General features: G+C 42.2%; 1 long non-coding RNA gene across 1 annotated transcript in view; it reads right to left on the reverse strand.

Moving 5' to 3' along the window:
* Positions 1-7,577: 7,577 nt before the first annotated feature.
* LOC124789601 overlaps positions 7,578-19,415 on the reverse strand; it is a 154,153-nt gene continuing 142,315 nt past the window's right edge. Inside the window, exon 3 of the long non-coding RNA XR_007016143.1 lies at positions 7,578-7,692. This is a non-coding gene — a long non-coding RNA (uncharacterized LOC124789601). The remainder of the gene's footprint in view (positions 7,693-19,415) is intronic.

Consider the following 19,415-nt stretch of genomic DNA (forward strand, 5'->3'; position numbering starts at 1 on the left):
ATTGTCTGGGCCACTGAACAATGCTGTACGTAAAAGCGTCAAGAACAGTTAAGTGCAAGAGAGTGAAATATTATAAAGGACAGTACACCACAAACCCAGCTTACAAACGACGGAGAACACTGCAGTATAGATTGCTTAGGAATGAAGTTAACAGAGTGCAGGTAGGGTAAATCAGGAAGGACGAGAGAAATATATCAAGACACTGAGAAAGATATGATTGCCGGTACAACTGACACGGTGTAATCCATCATTAAACGCATAATGCAAAACGTGTTTAGCTACCAGCCGCACATGAAAAACCCCTACTAATGCATAATCGAAGACAGACAGCTGGCAGGAGCGCACAACGAACTGTCCCGAGGTACACCGTCCGTCCAAGAAGTTCCGAGACTACTTTTAGTCCTGGTGTATATGCGACGTCTGCGCCGTAACTACTCCGACAGCTTGTAGACGTGAGACTGTAGTGTGTCAACGTTGTTACAAATCGCAATGGAACACAATCCCTAAATCCGATGTTCAAGACATTATCCAGAATGTTTTGAGCAAGAATGAAGTCTACGCAAAGAATGTCCCGCACACATTGGCTCCCGAATAAAAATGATGCATGGACTTCTGCCGAAACCTGATTAACACGCAAAACGCGGACAGCTATTTTCTGGAAAACATGATAAAGGGTGATTGGACTTGCTGTTATCAGTGCGAACCTACCATAAAACGACAAACAGCAAAATTTTACGTGGTAAGTTACCGCTTTGAGACGCCATAACCAACATCCAAGCCAACGTGACGCACTAGTTGAACAACATCCCAAAGAACCATTTTTATGATAGTTTCACATGGTGATATGAACGCCCTGTGTGTTGTACTTGAATGGGGCAATTCCGTGTAAAAAACCTGAAGCATTAAAACCACCATCTTAGCTTTTCTCTATTTCTTTATTAGTCCAATTTCTAAAGTTTGTGGACTGACAGGGTATTACAGAAGAGGAGCAGGAATTTGATGTGGAAGACACAGAATCCAATTAGGCGGTCACAGTTTACGTAGCATAGAATTACATGAGCTCACATTAGCCAATAACATTCAATGATACACATCCGAAGTAACTGACACCTGCGGGCGGTGTAGCAACTAGAAGGGTATTTGAGTTGGTGTCAAAAATCTATCAAACGAGTGAATTTCCAACAGATCTTCAGAAAAGCATTGTCATCACATTGTTAAAGAAGGCATATGCGGGAAAATTTGCATCTGTGGTGTAATTAGTCTGACAAGTCATGCATATGAAAAACACATCAAGTGCCAGACGAGCAGTTCTGACATTGCAGTTGGTAATGGAAGACAGGCTGAGGAAAAATCAGGATACCTTGTTAGCGTATGTGAACTTAAGAGAGAGCCTGCGCCTATGTAAGGTGGAATAAGATTTTCATAACCCTTAGAATATCTACAACACCTAAAATCTATAGTGAGAGTAACGAAGGTGGATGGTCAAACAAGACAAGTTTGTGGTAAGAAGGATGTACGGCGCACACTTGTTCAAGTTGTACATCGCAGAAGCTGTGAAGGACGTGAAAGAAAATTTCTTAGGAGAAATTAAAGATCAAGGGTAATAAATGTCAACGATGATGTTCGAAGACACAACAACCTTCCGATCTGATGTAAAGAAGATTCAAAAACCTGTTGAAAGAAACTGACTGCAAACTTCGTCCCAAGTGTGGATTATGAATAAACAGAGCGAAGATGGAGATGAAGAGTAGTAAAAAGGAAAATAATGAATTGCTTAACATCAAAATTGAGAACGCCAAGATAATGGAAAAAAGAGAAAGTATTCTTCTTCCTAGGAAGCACGATTACAAGATATGTAGATAATAAGGCAGATATCAGAAGTAGATTGACACAGGCAAAGAAAGCTTTTTCAGACAAATGAATTTATTTATTGATATGGACGTCGAAAACAAGTTTCTGAAAGTGCACATCCGTATCGGAGCATTTTGTGCAAGTCAACGGCGAACATTCGGATATCCGGAGAAGAAGAAACTGTAAGAATTTTAAATGGGGTGATACCAAGACTTCAAAAATTAAATGGACGAGCTACCAAAAACAATAGGTGAGGTAAGGTTAAGGCAAACACGGCATCCATAAAGAGCTGACCTAGCGGTGGAAGCAGCAGTATGCGGTGAAAGAAACCTGCGCACGCCACATGCAAGGACCGTCATAAACGTCCCAGAGTAGTTACGCGAATACCGGTAAGATCGATATAATCAGCATGACTTTATGGAACAGAACTTTACTTTTCATTACTACAGTGCCTGACAAAAAGAGTGAAGCACCCAGAAGATAAGTAAACGAGATGAGACTTAACAGGTCGAGAGGGTATGTGATGTTTCAGTAATCACAATAGGCAGTCAAATTTACAAAGAACTTGGCAGTGTGAGCTCACTTATCAGCAGGACGTTACACACCCTCTGGCTTATACACGTGTACTGATTCGGTTGGGATAGGTGTCATAAAACCGTTGTATCCTCTCTAGACGCGAGGTGGCCCACGACTGTTGTAATTTGTTCTACATAACCTGGATACTGGCACTGCGAATGAGATGACGTCCAATCAGGGACGATCCATGTTCAGTCGGTGCATATTTGGGGATCTCGCTGGCCACAGGAATGCATCATCACGCAGACACTTCATATTGACAGATGCTACGTTTGGACGAGCATTGACCTGTTGAAAAATGGCACCACGATATTGGCACATGAGAGGTAACACATGAGGACGCAGAGTGGCAGTCACCTACCGTTGTGCCATCAGACTTCGCACATCATACCCAATGGCTCCCCGCACGATGACGGCAGGAGTAACACAGCTGTGCGTCCCCAAAACATTAAAAGCATCGGACCTTTCTGCAGGTTGCCTAGCAGTCGCCGATGGTGGTCAACCGCGATTCATCGGTGAGCACAATGTGACGCCGTTCATCACCAGTCCATGTTTCACGATGAATGCAGCGGTTTCCGTTGCGGTATTAACGGCAGCCTAAGCATGGGACGAGAAATTCCCTAGTCCGGCTGCTCCTTGTTTCAGATCAGTGGTGAGGGGTGATAATGTTGTAGGCAGTCCATTACTTGTTCTCGGATGGCAGACACAGATGTGAAAGCGTTACGATAAGCTCTGTGCACGATCCGGCTATCCTCCAGTGTGGACAGACGTGGTCGATCGGAATCTTGGTGACGAGTATGCCTAGCCTCACTCCCCCATGAAGTCCAACATCGGGTCACTGACACATCCGAATGCTCCACCAATCTGCAAACTGTGCGATCCGACCAGCTGACCAAATACAGACCCACAATGTTCCTTTCAGACCCTGTCAGGTGCTGATAACGCTGTCTCACACGCGTATGCGACACTTCCGCGTCCTCACAGCATTATGTCACTACATTATTGAAAGGTGATCGTCGTGCTGATCACGGAGTTACGGAAGTGACTCGTATTGGGACGTGTGGTGAGTATCGTTGTACTGATTGTTGCTTTGCGTCCAGAGGCAGCTGGTAGCACTGTCTCATTCGCTGTGAAGTTTTACAGAAAATCTTGTGCACAAGTATCGACAAAAATCAGCAGTTTCCATCCGAGCTCTTCTACTGCTCAATCAATTTGCGTGTGTCAAATTGGGAACATATCTTCCGTTCACTTAATCTGTGTCAATAACAGCGTTTACACTACCGTATCTTTGCTAATCTCAAATTTGTCCGATATCAATCACATATACATTCATCGATTTTTGTGGAAGTACCTGTCACCCTTGCTCGTTATAGTTTCTTGTTTATGTTTGTTGACTGATGGGCTGACTGACGGTTCGCATAATCAGTACATTCTACTTTGTCCCAAAAGCCAGTGCGAGACGAGAATGTGTTCAACGTCCTGTCGATCAAATGGTCATTTCTAATGGAGCACAAACTCGGAATGGAGTAGGACGGGAAAGAATACCTGTTGTGTACTTTTTCTAAATATGTAAGAGCGACCCTCACTTTAAGCAGTTTAGAGCTGGCCCGAGTGGGAGTTGCATCCGCCCCTCCGGAGTCCAGTCCCTAAACAATGCGCCACTATGCTCTGTACGTTTCAACCAGTCATAAAATAATTTATTCAAGACGTTCCCGGTCAATTTCCCTGCATCAGTATCGATGTGTTGCCGTCTGTGATTTTCACAGTTAAAACAGTATTTAAGGGTCTGCACCACCGCGCGAGGACCACAGTAGACAAATCTTCTTATGGTAAGTGTGTACAAAGCCACGTGGCGCTGTCAGAAATTTCTCGATTTGTTTTAACACTTGAGTACTTTCTTATCAGTCCAGTTACATAGCTTTCGAATCTTTATGAGAGTTATGAGAAACTATGAAACCAATAATTAAGGAGCTTACAATGTGTGCAGAGATGGTTTCATCATATTTCAGGCTGATTTCATATTCGTACCTTGTGTCATGTAGTAAGAGTTCTGCTAGGATTCTAAAAGATATATAACATACAACGCATATCACGTCACCGGATAGATGCTTTGAACTTGCTTCTACAACAATAAATTTAATATTTTTTCCCTTGTTGATGTTTAATTTGTGTGTCCATTATTTTGTGTCATGGTATACTTTAATGATGCCACATCCGTTCCGTCTCACCACACAGCCACATTTTATGGAGGTATCCAGTAACCATTTGCTGCATAGTTGAAACACGTCCGAGGAACATAGTGATTAGGTACATTTATGTTAACACCATTATGTTTCGTGATCTGTTTCTACAACATTAGAACAGAGGTTTATCGCTTCCGGCGCGGATATAAAACACAGCAAGCGCAATTAGCGTGCAGCCATGCGGGCATTTATATCAGTTTCTGCGAACGAGCTTCAGAGGCTGAAGTTTCCGAACGCACGTCATCATAGCGCCCCATCGGTATAAGCGCTTGCTTCGCTGCCCATGTAAGTATGAATAAGCATCAGTGCAGGTCACTGTCGAATGTAACTCTGTATTGAAAATCCATAAGCAATGCCATGCCTGATTATACGTTTTGTTTTCCTTTGGTGCAAAACGATTCTTTGTGAGTCCAGCCACCATGACTGCCGATTAGCCAAGACATAAAATTAATAATTGGTTGCACTGAGAAAACAAGTAAAGTAACATCAATTTCTTTGGCAGATGTAGCCCAGAAGGCATTCTCAATTCTTTATGAGATCATTCTTAACGATGTCAGACACTGTAACCATGGCTACAACGTTGCACTAAACAAGCACTGCGATCAGCCATTTAGGAGAAAATAGTTTCAAAATGAGTTAAGTTTAACAGCTTCACGTCTACAAAAATAACATATGCCCTCACTACATTTCCGCCTACATAGACAAACAACTTTCGTATCTCCTACTTCACGTATGAGGGACAGGGTTAATTTTTCCCTTACACATATCTGACGATATTATAACTGTAAGCTAATATGCAAGTTTAACGTTGCTCCCTGCTAGTCCACGAAATCCGACTAGAAGCTGTCAACCGAGTCAAACGAAGGTTCCACTAACAAGAAAATTCAGCTCTCATTTACTATACCACCAGAGCGTTTTAGGTTGTTACCAGGTCTGGTAGCGTTTACATGGGGCGTGCACAACGCCAGGCAATTTGTCAATGAATTAAGAAATGCTTTTTCCTCTGCTCTTCTGACGGCAAATGTTCACTGCTCAAATAAACCACGTTCAGTTTGCTTTCATGCATTATTGCTAAAATGATGAAATATTTCGTGCCTGTGGGAATTTCCAGTACCGGTGCCGGAAAAAAAGCAAGCGAAGTGTTAAAGAACAGGTACATCACTAAACGAAAGATGACTGAATATTTGATCGTTATGTCGAAGAACGAAGAAAAGTGTCGAAATAAAGAATTCCGTACTGAGCCCACGCTGTAGATTAACAAAAAAAACCAAATTAGCGAGTTACTTTCTGATATATCCTCATATATACCCAAGGGCTGACTTATAGCAAGCTCTGTGCCACTTTGTTTCGTATTACGCGCTTTCAACCTTTCGGGAACGACGGGAGCGTCATGTACTTCAGCGCTATCTGCATTAACACCGCCAGGACACGTCAAATCTCGCCGAAGAAGAGTGCAGAGTGTCAATACTAGTAATATCTAAGATTCAGTGATGGTGTACCGTAATGTGTGAATATTCGTACATTCTCTGACAAAGTGCTGCGCCTATAAAGACATTTCTGAAAGCGCCAGTGAAGACTGAAAATATGTCCCATGTTCTAACATCGTCACATGGGACTAAGTGGAGCAGCAAACAATACTAGAACGCTAAGTCACCGCAAAATACTGTACTATATATTTATTTCAAACAATTTCTCGTACCTGGACAACTGAAGGGATTGGCTGAAGAACGTGCTCAGCCATCAACTTAGCAATGATTGCGACCATGTCATCTATTATGTTTTTGAGAGCTCCACATACTGGTAACAAGTACTTCCATTTATTCCGCTAGAAAGTAGTGTCTACAACATTTTTTTTTTACCTTATTGTATTTGTTTTCTCCTCACTGAATTTAACAAACATATAACACACTATAATATAAAATGATGCTCTCGGGGTTTTCTTCTGTAGATCCTTTCAATTGTTGCCGTCTGCACACTGGAACAACGATCCTAGGGAACACACATCCCACGCAATACCCACGTATCTCTCAAACTATAAGCGGGTGTAAATCAAACCTGCTTGTAGACTACCCAATCCCAAGCATTTGCACAATGGGCACACGTTGACAACAAAGAAGTACTGTATAGGTGACGTAGGTATCATCGGCATTGAAATAATTATTCTCGCCGACAAGAGTAGTGTCCTATGAAGACCATGAGGAGAGAACTACTTTAGTATCTGTGGTAATCTCGGCTCGACAACTTTCGTCCTGGCGCCACATGGTATTGTGGTTTCCTAAAGCCATCGATCGGTGGTTTCATTACTGCAGCCGGATGACTACAGGTGCTCCTCTCTGAAGGATCAGACCTTCCAATTTGGTGATTTTCTGAACCTGGCTTGCGTGGCGGATGGAGCCACCGACACGATGACTGACACCCGACAAAAAAAGAAAGATTCGTTTTGAGTACGAGCTGTTGGTCACGAAGGATAGCTCGGACGACCAATGGCCCCACAAGAATTAAAATTCCATAGTAAATGACGTAATACCGTATAAAAACGCTGAACTGTTATTAAAGGGGAACTGAATTAAAAGTCTCTTTAGGTATCCTGATGTATGTTTTCCCTTTTATCACAAAGTAATTCTATGCGAATGCTCAAAAATGTGACAATACGGCTGTTATCAAAGGCGTAGAACACGATTTTTTTTTCATTTAGATAATCATTTGCCAGCAACTGCAAGCCTCAACTGTAGCTACGTCATCACAATTAACAAACTGTTAACCGAAACCAAATCACTTGGACATACATGTCTAAATTAGACGTATTTGAAAATATTTCGCACACTGTTATTAAAACACACACACACGCACGCACACATACACATAAGTGTGCAACGAATGTCTGTAACAGCACATTCAGCACGGTACAATTGTTTTACAATGAAGTACTTATTCCATTACATCTATTTGGGTAATAGCGCATTTCGTACATACCTTGCAAAATATGCGACACTCAGATGGATGGAGTCATCGACACTGAATCCTGAAATAAAAAGAGCAATACATATACAGTATATATATCTGTAAAAGAGGGTACATGCAGTAAAACGAAAGAATATACGATATAATGAATACATAGACTCTAAGAGTAGTTCCTCACTACAAACATAATGAAAATTTGAGGAACAGCTTACTAATATGCAATAGAATACATACAAGTATTTTCCATATTCTGCTCTGAGACCTTGTGCAAAATTTACAGCAACATCTTGTCCAGTTTTAGTTGACATTTTTTTCTGTATTATATGACTTTCGCAACACTGGCCCACAGAACAATCTGCGGAAGTCCAACAGAAACACGAGCAATAAGCTTTATCAAAACTAAAATTGTAAATTTTCATAATTTTCTAAACGCGTCGACGATTGTTATGCCCCTTAATTTCGATATTTTGGTTCTACTTCCACATGCAATCTGTTCTGCTTTTAATATATTAGGTCTAGTAATCGTCGTTTAATCTCCCCCCCCCCCCTCCCTCTGGTTTCCAGAGAAGTCTCTTCGAGAGTAAGAGAATTCCAACGCTAATTTCTGACCATACCTAATTGTCACTAACAATATCATTAATGAGAAAATTAAATCGCAAACAGCGAGCGCTTGTTGAATTCCTGTTTTTTTAAATGGTTGGCTTCTTATTGAGTAAATTAGAACGAGGAGTGGTATGCGGTAAACAACCTCGTTTCTGGTACGCACATCTGTATGAGGGCTCTAATGACCACTCTCGCCTCTCTTGTCAACAAAGTAACGCAATGTGTGTCCCATTTCTGCATTCCTAAAAATTTGCAAGAAGCATGAAACATCTTGCACGTAATCAGCGTGGTTTGCAGTGCCAGACACCATTTCTTCCCATGCACAACACAAACCTCTGCACATTTATTGAGTTTGGAACCGAACGTGGGAGAATCGTGGCTCTTGAATATTTTAATACTTTCTCCCCAATTCCGTCTTCCCTCAACAGATTAACGCTGATCTTACGAAGTCATCAAATACACGTGCCTAAATTAATGGAACGGATATGATGCAAAATGCTCCATTGAGTCCAAAGGAAATAAAACCCTCATCAGGACATTCCAAGAACCCTGGATGATTAATTATCTTTCAGTGTTCTATAAACTGTTTCTTACCCATTTCTCTTGTCGTTTTGCTCTCAGACGCAGGAATGTTCGAAAGAACTCACTATGTAAACAACATTATTACTAAAACACATATTGATATCAACAACAACTCGTCTGTCTGTTGTAATGGATCTAAGATATTCTGGACGTGTTACCAAAATGCCTATCTAACCACCAACTGGGCTTATAGGTAAGGCGATGTCGCCCTGGGAGAATTCGTATTGTATTCTCTCTCCAAGGTGTTGGTCTGGTATACATCCTAAGAGAAAAGAAAACAAAAGAATGTAACTATGAAAGGACAACAACAGAGAAAGTATTGGAATAATGATAATGCAACAAAACAGGATCTTGGAAATCAGTAGATTCTAAAAATGACCGGACGGAATGTCAACAAAGAAAACATAGGTGCAAACGTAACTGGTATTATCTACACTACTAATGATTCACAGTTCACACAGGGGAGGAACAGTGCATGGGGATACAAAACGTAATATGATAGTTTTATTCCTGAATGGAGAGAATTTCACAAGCTTCGGGTTATCGTTAGTACACTAGGAAACAGCAATCTCGTCTAGAAAAGCGAACGCATGTCAAACACTAAAATCATCAACTCTGTGGATCATTATAAAGTTTAGCTAATAGAAAACGACCTCATGGGGTTGCCGTAGAAACGATTTGAAAGTGTATGTTGGAAGAAATACGCCATCTATTTCAAGGAAAAAATATCTAATGAAGTCCAACTTACCCGATGTCACGTACCATGACGCCCCTCCCCGATACATCGTGAATGAAGAGGGAGAACTCACATTAAACACTTACCAGTTCTGCAAAAAAAGGCTCTATAGTACCGCTGAAAAGGAGTGACAGGTGCTTTGAAACAAACGACTACATAACGAAAGACAAAAATGGACAACTGCGCAAACTCTGGAGAAACGTAAATTTCGGTTTTGTGTTGTTTCTTAAATTTTCGTGCACCCTCTAACTTCTTAACCGGATAACAGATGGTGTCGCTATAATGACTTTGCCGTAAAAGTCATCAACCGAGACACTGATTCCAGCACAATAGGCACTGTTGTGGCTTGATTGCCTCAGTCCTGCCTAAGATTGTGTTATCGACCTGTTGCAAAGAACACTTGTTCGAATTCGAAGCATGGTGTAACTCGACACTTTTACTTACACAAAAAACTCACGGGAGCGCCAGGTCTTGGTAGCGCGGCATGCTAGATATATCCTCACGTTTTCTAACTTTTCCTGAATATTTATGCGAGCACCATTCTGTAAGGCAATTATTGTGACTATCGCAACCGAACAGAGGAGAGCACATATTTCCAACCGGACCGACCGCTCGTTCCAGACTATTCGTGACAATCACAACAGTTAAACTGTGCTGCTTGCTGTCCATGGTTGATGGAAGTGTCATGTCAGTTACTGAACACTAAAGTACTTGGAACTTCTGAGAGGGTCTTGAAACCCCAAATTCTAATCGAAATCGTTGTGTTATGTTTACCCTGTCCCCAGACGCCCTGAGACTTTGATATACAGCTGCTCCAGACAGTTATGTGGCTGTTTATGAGATGCCATTAAGAGCAGTAATAAAAGAAAGAGCAGTGGTGAACGATTCTGTATTACAGTTGTGCTCCAGGATTTGAACTGGGTAAGTGATCGAAGAAAAGAACGTTCCCTATTCTTTTATTACCTTAAGTGGGTCGAAGTTTAGCGTTCAGGTCGTTCTTCTTCGTAGACCAGTGAAGAACTTATTGACACAGTTCGTAAATTCGTCAAGATCAGTGTCTGTCAGCCGAGGAGACTCAGCAATTCCTCGGACGGTCGTGAATTACGTACACTGGCCGTTACGTAGACCAATAATGAGTTTTCAGAAGAAAAGGATCATGCCTGCATATGCAATTAGCGTTATTCTGCAAAGTAATATGAAAGCTGACAAAGCGTTGTTCTCTCTGGCTGACACATCTCGCGACAGCAATGTCTCGAGTACACAAATATGCTTAAAAAATTCGATATTGTCTCTGTAGAAAGCATTGTTACTTGTGTGTCTTTTCCACTACGGTTCGCCAACATGACATCAATGAAAAAGCCGGTCTTTTACAATGAGGTATCTTCCGTCTCATACAGAGGATCATGATCTGTCAAAAAGGGAACGAGAGAATAAGAGCTCTTTTCTTCTTGTGAGACGAGCGCTGAAGAACAGTCGCTGAAACACACATGAAAAAACGCTCGGATCAAATAAAGCAGGGACGCTCAAAACCATGTGTCCAATAACAAAAACAGATATTTCATACTTTCAAAAAAACAATGTGTTTGCATGTCAGTCGAATATTTGTACTGATCAACTTGAGAAAATTCAGTCTACTAAAATTGCAATCCACTTAAAAGTCCTGAGCACCTGTCAGTTCTTCGATGACATTTCTGCATCCTAGATCTTGTTCCGTGCAACTGTCTTGCTTCTAGAAGTAAAGAGGAGGAGTTAACTGCGAATGACGAACTGCAAGTGAGAGACTGCAAATGTGACTGGTTGCCAGAACGCATTTAAGAAATGTTACTTTTGAACAATTACGGGGTAAAAAAGTGTGTATGTAACCTGGAAGAATCCACTATGGGTCTTGCTCCAATACACAGTGGAAATTCTAGAAGACTTACTTGGACACGGCTGTCTTCCCACTGTCCTTGGCTATAATGCTTGAGCGAAGGCGGTGAGTAATCTGTGCAACGCATGCAAAGAGCGAGAGGATGAACGATAGCAGCATTAGAGAATGCAGGTAGACTACGTAATACAATACATAGAATTCTGAATAATAAAGGAACACTAACACCCACCATTTATTCAAACTTTCTAAAACCCTGTGCCTTAATATGAAACACTCATTCAACATAAATCACACAGAGCGAGAGAGTGGAGTGATAAGAAACTGGAGGACAGTGGTTCAACTTCCCGTTCGACCATTCTGATTTAGATATTCTGTGATTTCACGAAATCGATGAAGCCAAATGTCGCGATGACTCCTTCCAAACTCAGAGTCAATTACCCGTTCTGCTCAAACAGAGACAGTAGGCTTCGTCCACGGGTCTTACAGCTTGTTCAAATGTTCAAATGTGTGTAAATACCTACGGGACCAAACTGCTGAGGTCATCGGTCCTTAGACTTACACACTACTTAAACTACCTTAAACTAACTTACGCTAAGAACAACACACACACACCCATGCCCGAGCGAGGACTCGAACCTCCGGCGGGAGAGGCCGCGCAATCCGTGACATGGCGTTTGTTTTAACACGAGCTCAGTCACACCAAGAGCAGTCGTGTGCCGCATGCACGGACGGAAACCGTGACCTAGGTTACTGGAACGTGGACGCGACAGGGCTGGATCGGGGTGGAGAGACGGTCTCCCATCCAGCAGGATTAGGCGGGGCCGGAAGCGAGGGATTAGCGGGGAATGCAAATTGAGCTGAGTCACGCCAGCATATCGTCATCAGCTGCCCCTGTCTGACACAGCCTCCGACAATGCGGGCTCCACTTTTCTCCCTCCTCCAGTGGGGGTTTCCTTTATCGGATTCCATAGTTCCTGTTCATTGGCCGGGCGATTCGTTGTCTCACGCGTAATTTCCCGTCATGCTGATCCATCCTATACGGGGGGGGGGGGATTCAGAAGTCGTGTCCCATAGGACAAATAGAGTGAACCAGAACTCCACTGGCAAATTTTCAGAGATGGATCAAAACAAGAAAAAAATATCTAATAAACAAGGGCTCCAAAACGCTGCCGTACGAGCTGTGAGCGCTTGTTCACCTTGGTTACTGTGAAACACATCCACTGAATACGTGCTCAGAGCTCTTAAGGTTATGTAGTTTACTGGAAATCTTGTTTTGGTTCATATTACCACTCTGAATATTTGTCGATATAGTTCTGCTTCACAGTATTTGTCCTATGGGACATGATGTTTATATCACCCTTTACATTATATTCTATATATACCGATTTCCGAAGACAGCAAACATGTATTAACATACAAGAAAAGCTTTCGGAATATGGCACTGTACCAAACAGACTGTGTGCCCTAGAAACCGCAATTATATACATTTCTGACAAGGAATGTATGCGTACAGCCTTCGTGATGCAACACCAGAATCTACCCCCTGGTATTGAAACGGGGAAAGCTGATTTCAGATGTGAATATGGCATAATCAGTCATTTGTACGCCTGTGCTTACAAGGCATCGACTGTATGAAACTGAAGAATACATAAGTCAATGTTATAGCTTTCACTAAATGTCACCTTGACATTGGGAAACGCAGAATTGACAGAGAAGTCGTCTCATGAAAAAATTTTCAAATCTTTAAACTAAAAGTAAGGTATATGTGTTAATTGCGCATGCCTCAATCACCTTCGTGTTGATGACCACACTGTCAATATTCAGTCACTAAAAGAATATCTGAACAGAATAAATTAGAATGTAGCCCTGAAAACCAGTTACTATACTAGTACAACGAAAAACCAACATAGAAACAGAAAAATGAGGAAGGAAGTTACTGAATCGGTTGGTTTTTTTCTTTTTTTTAAAGAAATAACAAGAAGAATAAATATTTTTCTGGATAGCTTAAAGTAAACAGAACGTAATTTCTGAAACTAAGTTTCCAACACACATGAAACAGAAATATAACAATTTGCATAACCAGTTTTGACTAATCGTTGTGAGATATGAACTTTAAATGTGAAAACCATTAAAAAACACTTGTGCTGCCAGCAAATCAAGAGACGAATGTAGAATTTGCTATGAGAGAGAGCAAGAAAAGCGATCATAATGTCAAACTGTAATGAAAATGGTTCAACACATCGTGCAGACAGCCGAACGGATTGCAAGAGATAAGAAAAACAAAGGTGACGAGCCAACTGCAGCTAACTGTATGATATTAGAGACTTTTAGGGAATAATGTTTGGAAAAGTCTGGAGGGTCTTGATTCAGTAGTGCATTTCGACTGGCGAAGGAAAATGTATGTTGCCTTTATAAATTCGTTTCTGTCTTGACATGACAGCAGTCATTAATGTAATCGGATACTATCAGCATACTATACGCTAGAATGTATCATAAAAGATGTGAAGAATGCAGGTGGCGCCCCAGCATTACAGACTGTCCCGTGTGAACGTTGCCAGCGCTGGGTCACGGGTCAGTCTTTCGACTACCGCCTGCACCAAAGCGTGCCACGCCAACGTCTTCCCACGCAACTTTCTACGAGTCCAGTCCCTCGAATCGATTCCCTGTCTGAACATTATGAACCGGTCGACCTGCTGCCATTATGCCGTTCCCAACCACAATGCACTGTCGGCGAAAAACTATTCAATAAATGCATAAAAACTGACCATTTTGTGAGTCACTGAAGCTAACAGGTTTTAACTATTAACTAACTGGGAATGAAGGAGAATAATTTAACTCTCCTGTGAGTAAAGAAGTGGCAAGAAAACTACATTTATGATACGTTAGAACTGTGCGGCCCATCGGGACTAGAAGCAGTAATGTTTCGCGGGCAATGATCTTCCTGTGGAGATGTACGACACCGAATACGACGCAAAGCACTAACTTGTTACAGATGTTCAACCCAGAACATACTTTGTAAAATGTTTCGGCACAGAACACGACGACATTAAAAATCTTTTGCTACAGAATCCCTCACTGTTCCATATAATTCTCAATGGTATTATGACTTATCACCGTATCTAAATGGAAAATATAGTGCGTAGTTTCTGGGCGTGTCTCGGTGGTAGGCAGAGACCTCATACTGCCATGTATAGACTGGAAGACGAGTCAGAACAGGAGGCGAGAACAAAAATATTGCTACATTGTCCTAATTGTACCTACTTTTCGAAACAAAAATAAATGGAGCACTATGGAAACTTAGTGGATTTTCTGGTAACAAGACATACCCAAACTTTTCGTTTCAGTGACCGCAGACAGAGAAATCAGCGACCACTATTGCAGCATCACTGGTTACTGGCACTGAAAGTGAAATTAATCTATGGACAACAAGTGGGACAAAAAAATTGTTATAAAGTACCTGAGCAGTATGAAGCACACAACCAGGTATAGGAAGAAGGAGTGGAGGGTTTCAGCCATAAATTCTGACATTTTGCAGCAGATGTGCTAGACAAGTTTAACATGTGGGATATGGTGAGGGGTAGGAAGGAGCCACCACGGTTCCGTAACAACACCAGACATTTACCAAAGTACCGAGAGCTGCAAGGCAGATACAAACGAAACGGAACGTTTCCGACTAATAGAAGACGACACAAACAAAAATCATCCAAGGGCACTCCTGCGAGACCCATTCAATGAATTAAAGTTCAGATACTCGTCGATCATGTTGGCATCAAACCGCAAGATAGTAAAACGAATATTAAAATACTGATTTCTGTCTTCCGAAATCGATTCACTGATCACGCTAAAATAGCAATTTTCGAAATAAAAAAGCGCAGAACCAAAAATCAGCTAAAGTCATGCTAAAATAGCAAGTTTAGAAATAAAGAAGTGCAGAACCAAAAATCAGCTCAAGTCACTCAGTAGAGGTAAGACCACTAAATATGCGGAGGAATTTGTCCCTCTTCTAGCAACGGTTGTTCATAAATTTTTAGAACAATGAAGAGCGATCAGTTACAGCAAGAAGGTACAAGCTGTTCCATTGTAAAAGTAAGGTTGCAGGGGAGTTGCGCAGAACTAAAGACTTTTCTTAATGATGTCAGTTCATTGTAAAATTATGGAACATATTTTGTACTTTCATTTGATGACTTTTCTGGAGGTCCAACGACTCGAATGTAGGAATCGACACGTTTCCCGCGAGCAAAGACCTTAATGAACGTATCTTCCTCTTTTCGAGTTTTAAATTGAGAAAGCAGTAGGTAGATTAGTCCTGGTTGCCGTGTTTCTTATCTTCAAGAAACCCTTCCGTACCGTTCTCCACCGTCTTCTCCCAAACAAAACACGTTCTTACGAACAGGTAAGCGACTCGAATGAAGACTTTAGAGCAAACACAACGTAGTACTTGGTTCTTAATGGACAGGTTTCTTTAGCAGTGGAAGTAACGTCAGGCGTAGCTCATGATTGCGTGACAGGACCGCCACTATTCACAATGTAAGGGTCATGACAGAAAACATAGGTAGCTTTACGAGGCCAATTGCAGAGAAAGAATTTGTGTACTGGGAATTGACATAGAAAATTGTTAGGAGAAGCACAAAAACATACAAAGATCATCGTCTGGTGCAGAGGTTTGCCACTGATTATCAACAGAGATCAGTGTAACATGATACACGAATGTACATTAACATATTCAATAGCGTTTTCTTTCGCGATCAGGGTTATTTATTGATTTTCTGCGTAGCTGGGAATTATGATTCTAGGAACTTCATATTCACGCTACCTCTGTGTTTCCATTGTACTTGTCTTTGTGGGTTGTCGCATGGATTCTAATTTGTTGAATAGTCTCCTCGCTTTCTCTTTCATGTTGTCTTCCAAGTATTTTTCATTTAATACTGTGTGATTATCTGTAATGATTGTCGACCTTGAGACTCTTAAGCATCATGAAAAATTTTGTTTCGTAATCCGGAAGTTGCTCCCCATGTCGTGCTTCCCTACAGTAGTGTATAGGTAGTATTTTCACTCGAGTTTCGGTCCACATTAATGGTGGTGTTATTATTTTACGAGTACTTCTTTTCTTTCTCGTGACATGAGGTATGAACGTCGTCATTTATTTAACTACACTCCCAGATATTTTATTCGATTTTTAGTCCACAGATCTCTAGCTGGGTTCTGATAAATGCTCTCTCTCTCTCTCTCTCTCTCTCTCTCTCTCTTTCTCTCTCCCCCTCTCCCTTTCCCCTTCTCCCTCTGCGAGCGAAGAGTGCTGACAATGTTTTCGCTCAGCGGCTCTATTGTAACTTTACTGATCTTTGCCCCCTTGCATCTTTTTAAGTGTCTTTATATTCCATTGATTAATCTTGTATGTTTCTTCAAAAATGTGTGATGGGCCATGTCGTCAGCTAAGAGAGTTTTTATGGAAATTGTTTCTATAATGTCTGTAATTTATAGGCTGATTGGTAGTGACGTATCTCCTGAGCACATATGTGATTATCTTTGTGTCCGAAGGTTGTGTAAAATCTTGTTGTAGCAGGCTGCTATTGGTGTATCTTCATAGATTGAGACCAGATCTTATCATAAGCTTTTATTGTATATGGTGCCGAAGCCTGGGACTCTTTCTCATCCAGCAACTCTAATAAATCAAGGAAATAAGGCTATATTTACGCTACTGTAACAGAATACTCGCTAACCTCTACTGAGGTATCATGTCTTAAACAGACTGCGACATAAAAGTCTTCTGGGTATGATACCGCATCATATCATATAAAACTACTGCTGGAGAAAACCAACGTTTCGGCCACGGTTGCAGAGTCCTTCCTGTGTGTCTACCGGTGCGTTCGACCTATGCAGTGACCTTTATATTTTGTTATTACTGTTCACTGCGTGTGCCATTACGTCATAATTTTAAAACGATAGTTCATTTCATTGGTCACATAAAAAAGACGGAGAGGGAGCTCTATTTTAATAGGTTACTGCTGTGGAGTTAGAGCCTAACCTCTGTTGTCTGTTAGCTCTTGTATTATGTGCCCCGACTGGTGGTCACCGGCGAATGAGAAGTTGGCACCGACCGCAGTAACCGAGCGGTTCTCGGCGCTTCAGTCCAGAACCGCGCGACTGCTACGGTCGCAGGTTCGAATCCTGCCTCGGGCATGGATGTGTGTGATGTCCTTGGTTAGTTAGGTTTAAGTAGTTCAAAGTTCTAGGAGGCTGATGACCTCAGATGTTAGGTCCCATAGTGCTCAGGGCCATTTGAACCATTTTTTTGAGAAGTTGGCTCCTGTTTACCAAGTGCTGGACGTCGGCCGTGCGGCGGCAGTTACTCGCCGGTACTGCTCGCGCCTAGAGTTGACAAAATGGTTCAAATGGCTCTGAGCACTATGGGATTTAACTGCTGAGGTCATCAGTCCCCTAGAACTTAGAACCACTTAAACCTAACTAACCCAAGGGCATCACACACATCCACGCCCGAGGCAGGATTCGAATCTGCAACCGTAGCGGTCGCGCGGTTCCAGACTGTAGCGCCTAGAACCGCTCGGCCACCTGCGGTCGGCCCTTGTGTTGACAGTGCGGTCTGTTGGGCTGCTTGGCCAACACGCACGCTTCGCCGAATTTCATTTCTTTTCCGCAATCTTGCTGATGTACTGCCACTGCAGATTTGTTTTGTTGCCCTAGACGAATATAGCGCTCGTGTTCCCGAATGCGCGTTGCTATTGGCGTGCCAGTCTCGCCGATGTATGCCTCTCCACATTCGCATTCCACCTTGCACACACCTGCAGTGTGTAATGCACCCACTTTTGCCCTTAGGGGAGCCTAGCACGTCCTGGATCCTGCGACCACTATAGAAGACAGGCTGCAACCCAACCCGGCGGAGGTGTCTGCCTGTTGGGTCAGTGAATTTTTCACATAGGGTAAGCCCAGTGCTGGCTGCAGTTTGTCTATTTCTTGCTTATCTTTCTTACTTGTAATCGTCGACAAGGCTGTGTGGATCGACTTATGTCTGTAAGCCATTGGCTAGAAACGTTGTGCGAAGCCTTTTAAGCTCAGGTGTTATGTTTTGTGCATCACTTGTTGTTGTTGATGATTATGATGACGACGATGGCGACGATGTCGCCGACGACCTGTGTGAGGGAAAAGTGGGGTAGCTGAAGCGCCAGGACAGAGGAGGGAGAGCTGCACACGTCTGAGAAGGCAAACCGCTGGGTGGAGGTGACAGAGAGGGAGCCGCAACAGGCGGCACACGTCACGCCGTACCTGGAGCGCCACTCCCACACCGCTTCAGCCTAACTTTTAACTTCCAGGTGATTGAGCAATTGCGCCGATGTCTAACGAAATAATCAATTGAAATAGGACCCATTCTCCGTTTATAAGCAAATTAAAATCACACTGTTCTACGATGTCTTGTATATTATTTTGTTAATGTATTTGAGCTTCTACTAGAACTTATAATAAATGTTATCTTTATTGTCTAACTAGCTGAATACCCGAATGACCATGTATTTACTTGTTACCTCTTCCACATGCCTCCTCACATCCTCTTGCTTTTTCACCTGCCGACTAGCCTCCTCGTCTTCACCATACCTCCTACACCTCCTCCTCTCTCCGTCCATCTTCTCTCACCTCACTCTCTCCACCTCCACCTTCCCCCTATCCATCTCACACTCTCTGTCTGCACATCATCTACTTCCCCCTCTCTGTCCATCTTTCCCCCGCTCTCTCCATACCTACCTCTTTCTCCTCTTCTCTCTGTCTCCACCTCCTCTGTTTCCCACACTCCTATGGGAGCTAGGCGGTTCTTATCACTGCAGCATTTCTTTCGAGATAGTAAATGTTACGTGCACTAAGTTGTTACTAATCGATCGAGTGGTTCAGGGGGAGATGTAGAGCACGGATATAAACGCACATACATACATATTTATTTTTTATTCAGATTTTTATTATTAGTCAAATATTCCATTTACCTCCT

Source organism: Schistocerca piceifrons, chromosome 3 (assembly GCF_021461385.2).
Source record: "Schistocerca piceifrons isolate TAMUIC-IGC-003096 chromosome 3, iqSchPice1.1, whole genome shotgun sequence".
NCBI lineage: Eukaryota > Metazoa > Arthropoda > Insecta > Orthoptera > Acrididae > Schistocerca > Schistocerca piceifrons.